The sequence below is a fragment of the Poecilia reticulata genome, chromosome 13, assembly GCF_904066995.2.
Source record: "Poecilia reticulata chromosome 13, P_reticulata-male-v2, whole genome shotgun sequence".
Taxonomy (NCBI): domain Eukaryota; kingdom Metazoa; phylum Chordata; class Actinopteri; order Cyprinodontiformes; family Poeciliidae; genus Poecilia; species Poecilia reticulata.
In genome coordinates, this window is record NC_088842.1 from 32714756 (window position 1) to 32730536 (window position 15781).

The following is a 15781-nucleotide window of genomic DNA, read 5'->3' on the forward strand; positions in this document are numbered from 1 at the left end:
TGATTTTAATTTTGATTTTACTTTGAATTTAATTTCTTTGTTTTTCTTTTTATGGTAATGTATGTTATTTTTATGACTTTTTAGTTCTTTAATGTAAAGCACTTTGGCCTTGTGGCTGAAATATGCTATACAAATAAAATTGACTTGTCAGCAGTTTTCAGATCTTGCCAAAGAATCTCTGCTGAGTTTATGTCTAGACTTTGACTTTGCCATTCTAACACATAAATATGTTTTTATTTAAACCATTCCATTGTAGATCTGGCTTTATGTTTAGGGTAGTTGTCCTTCTGGAAGGTGAACCTCTGCCCCAGCCTCAAGTCTTTTGCAGACTCCAGGTTCAGGTGTGTTCAGGTTTTTTCCAAGATTACCCTGTATTTGGCTTAGTCCATATTACAATCAACTCTAACAATTTTCCCTGTCCCTGAAGAAAAGAAGCACCCTTAGAGCAAGATGCTGCCACCACCATGTTTGTCAGTGGGGAAGGTGTGCTCAGATTGATGTGCAGTGTTTGTTCTCCACCACAAATAGTGCTTTGCATTTTTGCCAAAAGTTCATTTTGGTCTTGTCTTATCATTTTTGCTGTATCCCAATATGGCTTTTGGCAAACTGCAACTTCTCATAGTTATAGGGACTTTTATAGTTTTCTTTATACCATGGCTTTTCTATTGCCACTCTTCCATAAAACCACATTTTTGCAGTGCATGACTAATAGTTATACTGTGGACAGATTCCCCACCTGAGGTGTGGATATCTCTGCATTTCATCCAGATCCACCATGAGCCTCTTGGCTGTACTCTGATCAGTGCTCTTCTTGCTCAGCCTGTAAGTTTAGGTGGATGACCTTTTCTTGGTAGGTTCACAGCTGTGTGATTGCTCTTTCCATTTCCAGATGATTAATGGAACAGTAGTCTGTGAGATGGCCTAAGCCTGCTTTAAGCTTCTCCACAACTTTATCCCTGTCCTGTCTGGTGTGTTCCTTGGACTTCATGCTGTTTGTTCCCCAATATTCTCTTAGCCAACTTTTGTGGCAGTCATAGAGGAGTTGAATTTTTACCATTAGCAGTCAACTTCTGAAGACAATTGGTTGCATTCAGGGGACGGGGGCTGAATACTGGACTTTTAGCTTTTATTTTCCATAAAATTCTGTGAAAATATATTTGCAGTTGTGACAAAATATGGAAAAGTTCAAGGGCTATGGATACTTTTGCAAGCCACTGTACTTACAAATAGTAAGGCAAGTCCAATGACAGAAACAAGGTCCAGACAATCAACAGGTATGCACTGACAGCTCCATTTGACAAAGTCTTAGACTGAACCACAGCACAGAGGCAGTATTCATGATGGCACATAAGCAGGTCCCTAGAACCAGAGCAATAACGACCCAGATTTGTAATACCAAGCAAGATATTCAGTGAATGCTATGCAATGAGTCCCCTGAGACAATCTAGTAGCTAACACCAGGATGCAAGATGGTAGCATGATAAGAATACATGGAACGCCACAACCAAGTACCCAGAATAGTGTGAAGAAACATCTGAAGGGAATATAACCTTGAACACACCTCTTTAAAATGGGAAATGCCACACAAGGTGGTAGAAAACGTACAAGCTAAGATTCTGTGGGCCTTCCATATACAGGAAGACAAAACAGGAAAAGCAAACCAACTGAACATGGTGATCATTGAGCAGCAGAGCAAAGCAGTTGTTATGATGTAGCTATCCTGAATGAACAGAAGGTACAGAAAAAAACTAGAGAAATACCAAAGACTAAAAAGAACCATCATCCTCCTAGAACCTGAGAAAAAATTTGTCCACATAAGTGGATGACTTATTTTGGACTGTCTAGTCCACAATACTAAATTTTGCTCTAGATGGGGTCTGGTGTCCACACGTTAGGCCATTATTTTATGACTTAGTGGTGGTGGAAGATTATAACACATTACAGGTTAGACTCAAGATGTTCAGTGTTTCTTTTGTTGTGTAAGTTTACAAAAGTTAGCAACTGTATAGCTTTACCATGGTGCTAAACATGGTGATTTAAAATGAATAAGTATTTTTCTGAGAAAAATGATGTCTAGGTTTCATATAAAAGATAATTCTTTGTTTTTGCAATCATTAGGTCCCAATCAACCCAAATATCAGACGAATTAATAATGCATGCCATGCAAGAGTTTGGGTCTTAGGTGGTTACAAAGAATGTGGAAGTTGAAGTCAACAGTAGTGCCTGTGGTCACTGAAACCCTCAGGGTAATGACCCCTAAACTGGAAGAGTGATTCAAACAAATACCTGGAGATACATCAGACCTCTTGATACAGAGAAGCACACCTTTGGGAACTGCTAATATACTGTGAAGACCACTCACGCTCCAAGGCTTGTGGTAGAGGACCCAAGCTTTTTTTTTTTAATTTAATTTCCCTTTTAGGATCAATAAAGTATTTTTGAATTTGAAAGAAGGGATAACCAGTCATGGAGTAATACAGAATTACAAATATAAAAATAAAAAGCATTTATTTAAAAATATTTAAAGTGCCAAAAATATCATGATTACTTATGTTACTGTTAGCACAAACTTTTAAAATGTATATTTTGTCGTAATCTCAATGTCGCTACTCTGCATACATGTAGATTGTCTAGGTAGTCTAAATTGTCTATTGGCAGGTACATCAGCCAACCTTTTTCTGCAGGTGTTGTGTCTGCCATTAGACAACAGTTTATGTTGGATCTTTATCATAAAAACAGTTTGTTTTTATGATAGCCCTGCTGCTGAAATGTGCTATACAAATAAACATGATTAATTGATTGAACAGAAATGATTAAAAGAAGTGACAACATTGCTGGTGGGAGATACCATCTAACTGTTGCCTCTTAAATAAAGAAAAATGTATGATAAACTATTTAACTTTGAAATATTGAATGAAAGTTACAAAATATTACTCAAATAATTTTTTCTTGAGTAAAAAATCAGACCTTGTGTACTTCAGAAACAAAATGGAATTCTCCTTTTGTTGTATCCCTCCTCCTCTATCAACTTGGTACAATCCGACAAGTCCAGGTGCAAGCCATTAGTATTCATTTAACTTGTTTCATTTGTTTTGCGTGGAGAAAGAGGTAAGACTCATACAGAATCTCTTAAGACATTTAAGTACATATAGTTTAGTAATGTTGCAGAATGTTGTAGGTTACTTGATGCTTGGATACACCAAAGCATCTGATTTGCAGCAGTTTAGCTAGTAATTACCAACCATGTTAGCCAGTGTACCAGAGTTTAAAGGGAAGGTGGCTCACTCCAGAATTAGATAAAACTGTATTTGGTCATTTTCTGTACATCAGTGAGTGATATTGTTTCACAGGCACAACTTATCCTAGATAGTAATCATTAGTATTAAGATGATGTTTTAATTTTTTTATGATTTTGAGAACATGTCAATAGAAAGTCAATTATGTAGAACTGTGTACTTCAGTACATCATTTTCGCATAAAATAACACCAAATCATATTATGTACAGCAGGGGTGTCAAACTCAAGGTCTTGAGGGCTGGTGTCCAGCAACATTTAGATGTGTTTCTGATGTCACATGGCTGGATCAGATGGGATGGTCATCAACATGACTGCACTGAGAAGCTATTTCAGTAATATACTTAAGGTGTTTTAGACCAGACAGACATGTAAAAGTTGCAGTACACTGGCCCAGGAGGCCTGGAGTTTGACACCCCTGGTATACAGTATCATGTTACTCAGCAACACATTCTCTGATCGTTGCAGAAGATGTCAGCAAAGAGGTCTCAGAGAGCAAACATGATTCCAATTGTTATTGCTCCTTAGGTGAAGATAAAGAAGGATTTGATGTAAAATACTCCAATTCATTTAAAGGTGAGTTGTGACTTTATTATGCATAGGATTCCAGTGTTTATTAAAGAATTGTTTTTTCCTTTGTTTTGCTTTTTCACTTTTAAACTATTTTTATACTACACATTATTAGCATAGATCATGTTCGATGATCATTATAATCAGAATACCTTTCTTTTTCCAAAGGAGACAAGCAACTGCTCAAAATACAAAAGCTTATATTATATGCAGCATATATAAATATATATATATATATATATATATATAATATATATATATATAATATATATATATATATATATATATATATATATATATATAATTACTCAAATAGTTTTTTCTTGTTCCTGGAAAAACAATGAACAAAACAATAGGGAGGACTGAGTTTTGAAATTACAAGTACAAAATAATGAGTTGCATTCAGTTGACAAAAATGTTTAAGTAACCACAGAAAGACATACAATTAGATCAATTGACTGATTTTAATTTCATTTGCTACCATTTGATATATCTGCATTGTTTAAAGTTTATCCTACTTATTATGTGTACCTACAGGTAGAGGTGTGTTCAGCTAAAGGTGCTTTGCTCATACAGTTGGTGGACTTTATTTATGGAATAATTCAGTGTACATCCCTTCATTTCAGATTTCCAAAGTTGAACCGTCAGGCTGGTGATGTGGACATGCGGATCCTGTTCAACCAACCCTCCAGAGGTAATTTTGGTCTCCAACGACCAACTTATTCTCTAAAATAAAGTAATTGAAATGATATTAAATATTGTTCAAACACACATGTGTTGTGTAATACTAGATATGTTAGCTGCATAAAAGGAGGACTGAGTTTTGGAATGACAAGTATAGAAGAATGAAAATTACATTTAGAAGCGCACATACACACAGGTCCTGTGTAATACTCAAAATGTAAGGTGCAGGAATAGGGAGGACTGAGTTTTGAAATTACAAGTATAGAAGAATGAAAGTTACATTGAGGAGCACACATACACACAGGTCCTGTGTAATACTCAAAATGTAAGGTGCAGGAATAGGGAGGACTGTTTTCTACATTGGGAACAAACTCACATATAGTGAGTGTTCTTTACATTTCAGATTTCTAAAGATGAACTGTGTCAGGCTGGTGACGTGGATGCATGCGGATTTTGTTCAACCAACCCTTGCAGAGGTAATTTTGGTCTCCATCAACCAACTTATTCTCTAAAATAAAGTAATTGAAATCATATTAAGTACTGTTCAAACTCATAGGTGTTGTGTAATACTAAATATGTTAGCTGGATTAAAAGGGAGGACTGAGTTTTGAAATTACAAGTATAGAAGAATGAAAATTACATTTAGAAGCACACATACACACAGGTCCTGTGTAATACTCAAAATGTAAGGTGCAGGAATAGGGAGGACTGAGTTTTGAAATTACAGGTACAGAAGAATGAAAGTTACATTGAGGAGCACACATACACACAGGTCCTGTGTAATACTCAAAATGTAAGGTGCAGGAATAGGGAGGACTGTTTTCTACATTGGGAACAAACTCACATTTAGTGAGTGTTCTTTACATTTCAGATTTCCAAAGATGAACTGTGGCAGGCTGGTGATGTGGATGCATGCGGATTCTGTTCAACCAACCCTTGCAGAGGTAATTTTGGTCTCCATCGACCAACTTGTTCTTTAAAATAAAGTAATTGAAATGATATTAAGTACTGTTCAAATACATAGGTGTTGTGTAATACTAAATATGTTAGCTGGATTAAAAGGGAGGACTGAGTTTTGAAATTACTAGTATAGAAGAATGAAAATTACATTTAGAAGCACACATACACTCCTGATCAAAATCTTAAGACCAGTTAAAAAACTGCAAGAATTTACATTTCGCACTATTGGATCTTAAGAAGGTTCTAAGTAGAGCTTCACAATGTTAAAGAAGATATCAGCATAATAGAGAAAAACTTTGAGTGGGGAATTCATTGAAAACTGCATTTACACTCAAACATGATTTTTTCAGCTGATCAAAAGTTTAAAACCATAGCTCAAAAAACCAGAGAAACCCCCCAAAACAGTGTCAAAAAAAGGACTCAGTAATGAGTAGCTCCACCATTCTTGTGGAGCTACAAGAATGGTAGCTCTTCAAGAATGATTGAAGTTGATGACTTCAATCATTTAGGCATGCTTGATGCCAATGTTTCAGGAGGCTAGTGGAAACGTTGCTCCAAGTGTTGAAGATGGCTTCACGAAGGGCATTCACTGTCTGGAACTGATGTCCATTTTTGTAAACTTCCATTGCCATCCATCCCCAAATTTCTCAATTGGGTTTAGATCCGGGGAACATGCACGATGTTCAAAAAGAGTGATGTCATTCTCTTGGAAGAACTCCCTTGTCAGACGGGCATTGTGAACTGCAGCATTGTCCTGTTGAAAAACCCAATCATTACCACACAGACAAGGGCCCTCAGTCATGAGGATTCCCGCTGCAACATCTCCCTTATGAACCTGCACAACCTGAAGCTCAATTGTTCCATTGAAGGAAAACGCACCCCAAATCATGATTGCCCCCCACCACTGTGCCATGTAGAAAACATCTCAGGTGGGATCTCCTTGTCATGCCAGTAACGTTGGAAGCCATCAGGACATCAAGGTTAAATGTTTTCTCATCAGAGAAGATAACTTTCTTCCACCTTTCAATGTCCCATGTTTGGCGCACCCTTGCAAAGTCCAAACGGGAAATTTTGTGGCGTTAAAGAAGACATGGCCTTTGAAGACGTTTTTTGTGTTTTGTTTCTGAAGCCCTTCTTTCTCTCGCAGATGCGGTCTGATGGTTATTGGGCTGCAGTCAGCACCAGTAATGGCCTTAATTTGGGTAGAGGATCGTCCCGTGTCTTGACGTACAGCCAAACCTTGCAGAGGTAATTTTGGTCTCCATCGACCAACTTATTTTCTAAGATAAAGTCTTTGAAATGATATTAAGTACCAGTGGTCCCCATCCTTTTTATCACGGCGGACCGGTGAAGACTTGGCCATTTTTCTGTGGCTCGGGTTCTTCTTTTTTTACCCCGAATTTCTCCTTACAACAATCTTAGAACGTTGCTTGCGATAATCGTAACCGTTCATCCTGCCATCTATGGCATGCTAAGACTGATCACATCCAGTCGTTGGAACATTGGGACTGCTCCGATCTAAAATCGGGCATATTCTCACAGCTTGTAGGGTTTTCCTTGATTGGGAGCTAGAACTCAACCTGTTCAATTTGACAGGCAGCCAATCAGAAAACGCTGTGACGTAGCTCATGGAGGGGAATCCCAAACAGCTGAGTTGACATGCCCAAAATGAGTCCGGTGGACATCGGAGATATGTAGAAACAGCATGAATGTTTATTCAGCATTTGTACAAAGAATATCCACAGAAATGATGACGAGTGGAGTTGGAGCAAAATTGCTACCACAGTTGATAAACCCGGTAACTTTTCAGCTATCCATCATTAAATTAACGTGACACAAGGCTATTCATTCAGTCAAGGCTTGATGCTTACACTAGCTATATGCATTGCAGGTAGATTGTAGTTGTGACATCATTTTGTACTAAAGCCTGCTCACATGGCAAGATTTGCTCCTGTTATGTGGCTGACACATAAACCTGTTGTACTTTTATCAGCTCTGTGGTCACAGAATTTGGAAAATCGTCTGACAATCCTAAAATCTTGCCGTGTGAACCAGACTTAAGACTTACAAGCTATACTCCTCTTTCTCGTCTCGATCACTGCCATAATGCTCTCTGACTCTAGTCGCTATGCTAACGTTCACACATCCCTTCAATATAAGATTTGAAAATGCCACAAAAACGAATATTTATTTTCATGAAAATTTTAACTTACGACAATGACAAATTAATGGGAGTCCTGAGCTTGTTTCTCTGCAATGAGATGATCCGACCTTGGAAACGATGACACACAATGCAGAGGGTGTAATGGCAAAGCAGTTTGAAGCTCCATTGCCTCATTTGTAAGCCGGTACATATTATGCAGAGTGGGCTTGGAACATGGGAGTCACCTACAAGTCCAGGATAAATCCACTCTCCTGTCTCTGGTTCTTTTCCCTTTTCCAAAGAAACTTTCCTAACATATCGCTTTCTTACTCATTGTGGGCTCAATGTTGGTGAGCAAGACGTAACCGAGAGAATCCGGTTAAAGGGTTTTCAAAATAAACGATCCTCCATACTCAGACAATATGTAACACGAAAATATTTTCTTGTGCGGCCCGATACCAATTGGTTCACGGACTGGTACTGATCTGCGGCCTGTGGTTGGGGATGACTGTTAAGTACGGTTCAAACACACAGGTCTTGTGTAATACTTGATATGTAAGCTGCATAAAAAGGGAGGACTGAGTTTTGAAATTACATGTACAAAAGAATGAAAGTTACATTTAGAAGCGCACATACACACAGGTCCAGTGTAATACTCAAAATGTAAGGTGCCGGAATAAGGAGGACTACGTTTTGAAATTACAAGTACAGAAGAATGAAAGCTGTTTTAGAAGCGATCATACACACAGGTCCTGTGTAATACTCAAAATGGAAGGGGCAGGAATAGGGAGGACTGTTTTCTAAATTGGAAACAAACTCATATTCAGTGAGTGTTCTTTATATTTCAGATTTCCAAAGATGAACCGTGTCAGGCTGGTGACATGGATTCAGGCGGGTCCTGTTCAATCAACCCTCCAGAGGTAATTTTGGTCTCCAACGACCAACTTATTTTCTAAAATACAGTTTTTGATATGATGTTAAGTACTGTTCAAACACACAAGTCTTGCGTAACACTTGATATGTAAGCTGCATAAAAGGAGAGAACTGAGGTTTGAAATTACAAGTACAAAAGAATGAAAGCTACATTTAGAAGCGCACATACACGCAGGTCCTGTGTAATACTCAAAATGTAAGGTGCAGGAATAGGGAGGACTGAGTATTGAAATTACAAGTACAGAAAAATGAAAGTCACATTTAGGAGTGCACATACACACTGGTCTTGTGTAATACTCATCATGTAAGTTGCAGAAATTTGGAAACCTGAATTTTGAAATTACAGGTAGAAAAGAATGAAAATTACATTAAGAAACGCACATACACACAGGTCCTGTGTAATACTCAAAATATAAGGTGCAGGAATAGTGAGGACTGAGTATTGAAATTACAAGTACAGAAAAATGAAAGTCACATTTAGGAGTGCACATACACACTGGTCTTGTGTAATACTCATCATGTAAGTTGCAGAAATTTGGAAACCTGAATTTTGAAATTACAGGTAGAAAAGAATGAAAATGACATTTAGAAACGCACATACACACAGGTCCTGTGTAATACTCAAATATAAGGTGCAGGAATAGTGAGGACTGAGTATTGAAATTACAAGTACAGAAAAATGAAAGTCACATTTAGGAGTGCACATACACACTGGTCTTGTGTAATACTCATCATGTAAGTTGCAGAAATTTGGAAACCTGAATTTTGAAATTACAGGTAGAAAAGAATGAAAATTACATTTAGAAACGCACATACACACAGGTCCTGTGTAATACTCAAAATATAAGGTGCAGGAATAGTGAGGACTGAGTATTGAAATTACAAGTACAGAAAAATGAAAGTCACATTTAGGAGTGCACATACACACTGGTCTTGTGTAATACTCATCATGTAAGTTGCAGAAATTTGGAAACCTGAATTTTGAAATTACAGGTAGAAAAGAATGAAAATGACATTTAGAAACGCACATACACACAGGTCCTGTGTAATACTCAAAATATAAGGTGCAGGAATAGTGAGGACTGAGTATTGAAATTACAAGTACAGAAAAATGAAAGTCACATTTAGGAGTGCACATACACACTGGTCTTGTGTAATATTCATCATGTAAGTTGCAGAAATTTGGAAACCTGAATTTTGAAATTACAGGTAGAAAAGAATGAAAATGACATTTAGAAACACACATACACACAGGTCCTGTGTAATACTCAAAATATAAGGTGCAGGAATAGTGAGGACTGAGTATTGAAATTACAAGTACAGAAAAATGAAAGTCACATTTAGGAGTGCACATACACAATGGTCTTATGTAATACTCATCATGTAAGTTGCAGAAATTTGGAAACCTGAATTTTGAAATTACAGGTTGAAAAGAATGAAAATTACATTTAGAAACGCACATACACACGGGTCCTGTGTAGTACTCAAAATATAAGGTGCAGGAATAGGGAGGACTGAGTATTGAAATTACAAGTACAGAAGAATGAAAGTCACATTTAGGAGTGGACATACACATGGGTCCAGTGTAATACTCAAAATGTAAGGTGCAGGAATAGGGAGGACTGTTCTCTACATTGGCAACAAACTCACATTTAGTGAGTGTTCTTTACATTTCAGATTTCCAAAGATGAACTGTGTCAGGCTGGTGACGTGGATGTATGCGGATCCAGTTCAACCAACCCTCCAGAGGTATTTTTGGTCTCCGACAACCAACTTTGTTTCTTATATAAAGTCATTGAAATAATATTAAGTACTATTCAAACACACTGGTCTTGTGTAATACTCATCATGTAAGGTGCAGAAATTTGGAGGACTGAGTTTTGAAATTACATGTAGAAAAGAATGAAAGTTAAGTTCAGATGAGCACAGACACATGGATCCTCTGTAATAAACTGGATAGGTTCATACATTAGGTGGACATTGTTTTATTTTAGAAACAATCATTCAGTGTTTATCCCTTCATTTTAGCTCTCCATAGAGATGCCTTGTCAGGCTGCTGAGTTGGATGCATGCAAATTATTTTCTGGCAACTCACCTGACATAAGTTTTATCTCAATGACCTTTTTATTTTCTAAAATAGTCATGAGAATACTAAGTACTGTTCAAACACATGGTTATTGCGATTCAAAACAATTAATCATAACAATTCATTGGTTTTGATACCTACACAAGTGTCAGGATCAAATTCTTATTTTAAGATTACACTTTTTTCGGTTAACGGTGGTTAACTGTGTGTGAGATCATGATATCATCCATGATGAAATGTCAAGTTTAGAAAAATGTTTTATTTGAAGGACTGTTTTCACCTCTGAAATGGAGTGGTGTGTGATGTAAAGGTAATTTTTTGAGAATGGGAATTGGGTTCATCTTTTGAATATGATCTTCCATGTCTAGTTGTGCTGTATGTTGAAATTGAGTCATAGTGCAGCACTGACTTTTTAAATACTTATGCTACCTCCCTTTGTCAATTCTTACTTTTCTCTGTCTAGTTTGCAACCAGTCCCTGCACAAAATGTGTTATTGTAAATAAAAGGAGGACATCACTGGTAAGCTTTTAGTAGAAATATTCTTGCTGAAACGCTTTCAATGTATACAAAATATGTTTTAATCAACAGGTCTGTCCAGAACAAAGTTCAAGTGAAGCGATATCATCAGAAGAGGAGTATGCTCCTGATTCCGTAGATGATTCAGACATCTCATGGGATGACAAATGCACTCCACAGAAATATGGACTAGTTATAGTCCATATTTCCATTTTTGGACTTCTTAATGCACATGAGTTTTATGTTTTTTGTATGTGTATGCCATGGTCCTGATAAATAAAATTGGCCCTGACAATTACTGTTGGTGTCATGGGCGGAGCCAAGCACCTCATTATCGTTTGTCCTTTTAATACAGCATTGGGTCACATTCTTGTATTTTGAGTTCTGAAGTGTGTATCTAAATTTTTAAGTGAGATCTATGTTGTGTAACTCTAACAAGATTTTGACAACTTACTACGTCTTTCTAGCATAAGTGGAAAGGGGTGTCCGTTTAGTGTTGCAAAAAACTGGTTTGAAAAAAGTGTCCTGCTAGTACACCAAAACCAGTATATGTGTGTGTGTGTGTGTGTGTGTGTGTCTGTGTGTGTGTCTGTGTGTGTGTGTGTGTGTGTGTGTCTGTGTGTGTGTCTGTGTGTGTGTGTGTGTGTGTGTGTCTGTGTGTGTGTGTGTGTGTGTGTGTGTGTGTGTGTGTCTGTGTGTGTGTGTGTCTGTGTGTGTCTGTGTGTGTGTGTGTCTGTGTGTGTGTGTGTGTGTGTGTGTGTGTGTGTGTGTGTGTGTGTGTGTGTGTGTGTGTGTGTGTGATATCTGCAGGAGATCCAGACTCATCTCCTCCTGCTGCAGGATCAGACGGAGCGTCAGGAGGAGCCGTTCTGGGTGATTCTGGGAAAATATTAGTTTATATTATTTGTAGATGAAGCGTTTCGCTGAGATCAGAGCAACGCAGGAAGCAGCACCTCCTGCTCCTCCTGCAGGAGGTGCTGCTTCCTCCCTCGTCTCTAAGCTTCCTTTGCTTCAGTGAATCCGCCGGTTGTTCGTCTTTGGTTTGGATCAGAACCTGAACGGATCAGAGACGGATTGGAAAAATAAACCATTCACATTTCAGCAGGTTATTAATTCACTGATAAACGTCTCAGGTTTATTATCTAAGTTACAATATCAGCATTTAGCTTTGAGCTAAATATTTATTAATATAAATGTTTAATTGGTAGAATAAAAATTTGCTTTGGTGCGAAATGTTTCAGTTTGAAACTAAACTCTGTAAATAGATGAATAGAATCTGACAGGCTCAATAATCCAGATTAATGTTTCCCAGCTAGCAGCTCATGATGAAGAGGAGAAGACAGGTGTGAGGAAGGTTTGGTCACATGACGCGCCGGTCGGATCGGACGGCAGCAGGCTCAACGCTTCTCCACCGCGCAGCTCAGCTGGAAATGATCAGCTGTGTGAAAATAATCTGACAGATTATTCTGCAGCCTGTCAGCAGGAAGCGGGGCTCTGTGAGACCGTCTGAGCAGTCAGTATCTGAGCAGCAGGCGGGGACTCCAGCTGGAGAATCAGGAGGATATTTACAAACTCACCATTCAGCAGATTATCAAACTGTCTAGTCCAGTGTTTCTCACCCTGTTTCAGCCCAGCCCCCCCCCCAGGCTTTATCCAGACCCCCCTAAAGTTCCTTTTAATGCCATACAAATATGAGACAGAAACATGGATTATATCTTTATATAGACCTGTCTATTGATTATAGATTAATAGTTTTACTGGACAGAAATTACAAAGAACAAATCTGGTTCTTAATCAAATCCTAATGAGTCAAAGTGTCATGGAGTCATCAGCCTCATGACATTAACACTGACATGAACAATAATATTGAAGAAATAAATATATCAAATCTAATTAAAACATAAATAAGTGATCAGTTCTTTACTGTTATGGTCTGTAAGATATATTTATTCTCAGTACTAGATGTGGTCTCAACAAACCCATGACACTTCAACAATATTATTTTACCTTTTATCTGGAAATAGTGTCTGTTTATTCTTGCCATACAGTCTCTGTATTAATTATTGCTCGAAAGGTCTTGCCATACCAGTTTATTCCTCTGTATTTACTTTAGTTTCTTAGTTTATTCTTGCATTTTGTTCTTCATTCATTTCATTTAGTTTCCTTTGATTAGTTTTATCCTCTCTTGGTTTATTGCTATGTCCACTTTAGTTTCTTTCCTGTTGCTACATTTATTTTATCGTTTATTGACCATCAGTAATCTTCACTCATCACCTGCTGCGCCGCCTAATCGTCATGTTTCACATTATGTGTTGATTTTTCACTGTTCAGCGTCGGATTCTATGTTTTATGCCATAATTCACATCTAGTTCGTCGCTCCGTTTCATGTCCCGTTTCTCCTGTTTCAGAGTGTTGCTCAATGTGAACGTCTTGTTTTAACCCCTTAAGGTGCAGGGCGGTGGGGAAGCGTATCGATGGGGAAAAGGCAGACTGACATAAACCTTTTAAAACAACGGAAACTATTTCTGTATTCTGATTATTGAAATTTAAAAGTGCTGTGTTGTTCTATCACCCCGTTTCATACCGGACCACTTGCAGCTCCGTGTTAACGCTATAAAATGAACGCTCTCTATCGTGGAATCACCATGGAGGGATTTCTTTATGTCTTTATTTAAATGGGTTCATTTTTCAGAGGGATACACAGGAATTTAGGAATTACATGTTTATAAGAGTGATTTTCTGTTGTCCTTCCATGGAAGCGTCCAGCTTCGCTGTCCTAAAGTGAGACAAATAATCTCTGAAAATAAAAATCCATCTCCTCTGCCTCCTCCTGTGTTCCCAGAATTACTCAACTAGCCAATCAGAGATAGCATTACTCAGCTAGCTGCTCTCAGGAAGTTTTGATTCAGTAACTCAGGATTGTTTATTTTGATGCTTTTAACTTTAATGAATGTTTTCTTTTTCTTGACTGAATAGCTGCTGTTTTGTGCCTGCAAGTATTTTGTGTGTTTTATGTCTAAATTATGTGAATTTATTGCCAGATCACATAGTAGCATTTATACCTTTGCTTCAGTCCTGTTTTGTTCCAGGATTCGTGTTTTGTTGTTTTTAGTTTCATCGGATGTTGGGTCATATATTTAAACTCTTTATTTCTGGGATTCTCCTCCATTATCCTGGTTTCCTGGGCTGTTGAAGGGTAAATCTTCACGGTGCCATGCTAGTCGCCGTTAGCATTCTGGCCTTCACCAACAGGATGCTGACATTATAGAAAAGCAGAGATTAGCAGAAATACAGAGCAGAGTGAAATGGACCAGAACCAGGAGAGGCTCAGAAGCTGAGAGGTCAAAGGTCGCTCTCAGAAGAAGAAGTCCAGGGTTATGGAGGCAGATGCATCAACAGGAAGGAAGAGCTCACAGTGGATCTGCTGTTTCCGGGTTAAACTACCAGAACCGAAGCCGGGTTCTGCTCCAATAAGGATCCGTCTAGAGTTGGACCTACTGCTGATCAGTCGTAGCTCAGTCTGCCCCACTGAAAAGCTTCGACTACCCAGGTGAAAACAACGTATACTTTAGTATATTTCAAACATTCTTACATTTGTGAAAGTACACTTTAAGTACACTAAGTATTAAGTTTACTACATATAAGTATATCTGAAGTATACTAAAAATACACTTGTACCAATTTAGAAATTATAACTTTAAACACTCTTAAACATAATTGTAACAAAATACACTTTTAATAAATGTATTAAATAAAATTATACTTTAAATGAACAAAATATATATTTGCCCAAGTGTAAATATACACGTGCTCAAGTATATTTAAAACATATTTAAAATATATTTTGTGTATATTTTAAAATAAATGCTCAAAATGGAATTTTTAAAAATTCACTTATCACCACTTTAGATGATTAATTTCAGTCTGTCTTAAATTACATGTCAGTGTATATTTTAGGCTAATAAATTATGCCTTTTTTAACTTTCTTTATTTAACCAGGTGAACCCGTTGAGATCCAGATCTCATGTTCAGGAGGGACCTGGACAGAAAGTCTGCATCACGCAGAGACCTGGTTACTAAATAAGGTTAATTAATACGAATGCAGAGGTTTAGGCAGCTTTAAAGTACTTTCATGTAATATGTGGGCTGTTTAAGTACCTAGAGTATGAATTGTTAGGTGCCTTAATAATCTTTTACTATTTACTAATTGCATACAATAAAAAAGATAATCATGATGTAATTTTTAAGAAAGTATCCAATCAGTTTTCAGATGTGTGACGTAAAACCTTATAATCAACGGCATTAGCTCCAGTTCACACTCCAGACCAGATGGTGGCGGTGTTGCACACTTTCATTTATTTAAAAAACGCCACAAAGAGAAGAAAAAACTAGAAGCAGGGAAGATAACAGACGCTGTTCAGATTCGCCATTTTTACTGCATAATATTCCCTTAAAAGTAGAGAGGGCCTTTACAATAGTTAGTAATTTAGGTAAATTCAAGCTGGTGACGTCCTAGTCCAAGTTAGACGACAACACAACGGGACAACAACGGATGGAAATGAAATGTGTGTCACAAAAGGAGCCCGGAGGGACG

The 15781-nt window shown here is 37.6% G+C and overlaps 1 long non-coding RNA gene across 2 annotated transcripts; it reads left to right on the plus strand.

Annotated features, from left to right (window-relative positions):
- The first annotated feature begins 8533 nt into the window (after positions 1-8533).
- Positions 8534-12630, plus strand: LOC145554672 (uncharacterized). 2 transcript variants are annotated; one of them, XR_014090658.1, is made up of 4 exons: positions 8534-8571; positions 10262-10333; positions 11134-11190; positions 11260-12630. It is a non-coding gene; the product is annotated as an uncharacterized LOC145554672 (long non-coding RNA). The 2 variants fall into 2 exon arrangements; XR_014090657.1 differs by lacking the exons at positions 8534-8571; positions 10262-10333 and having other exon boundaries at positions 10866-11190.
- The last annotated feature ends 3151 nt before the right edge of the window (positions 12631-15781 follow it).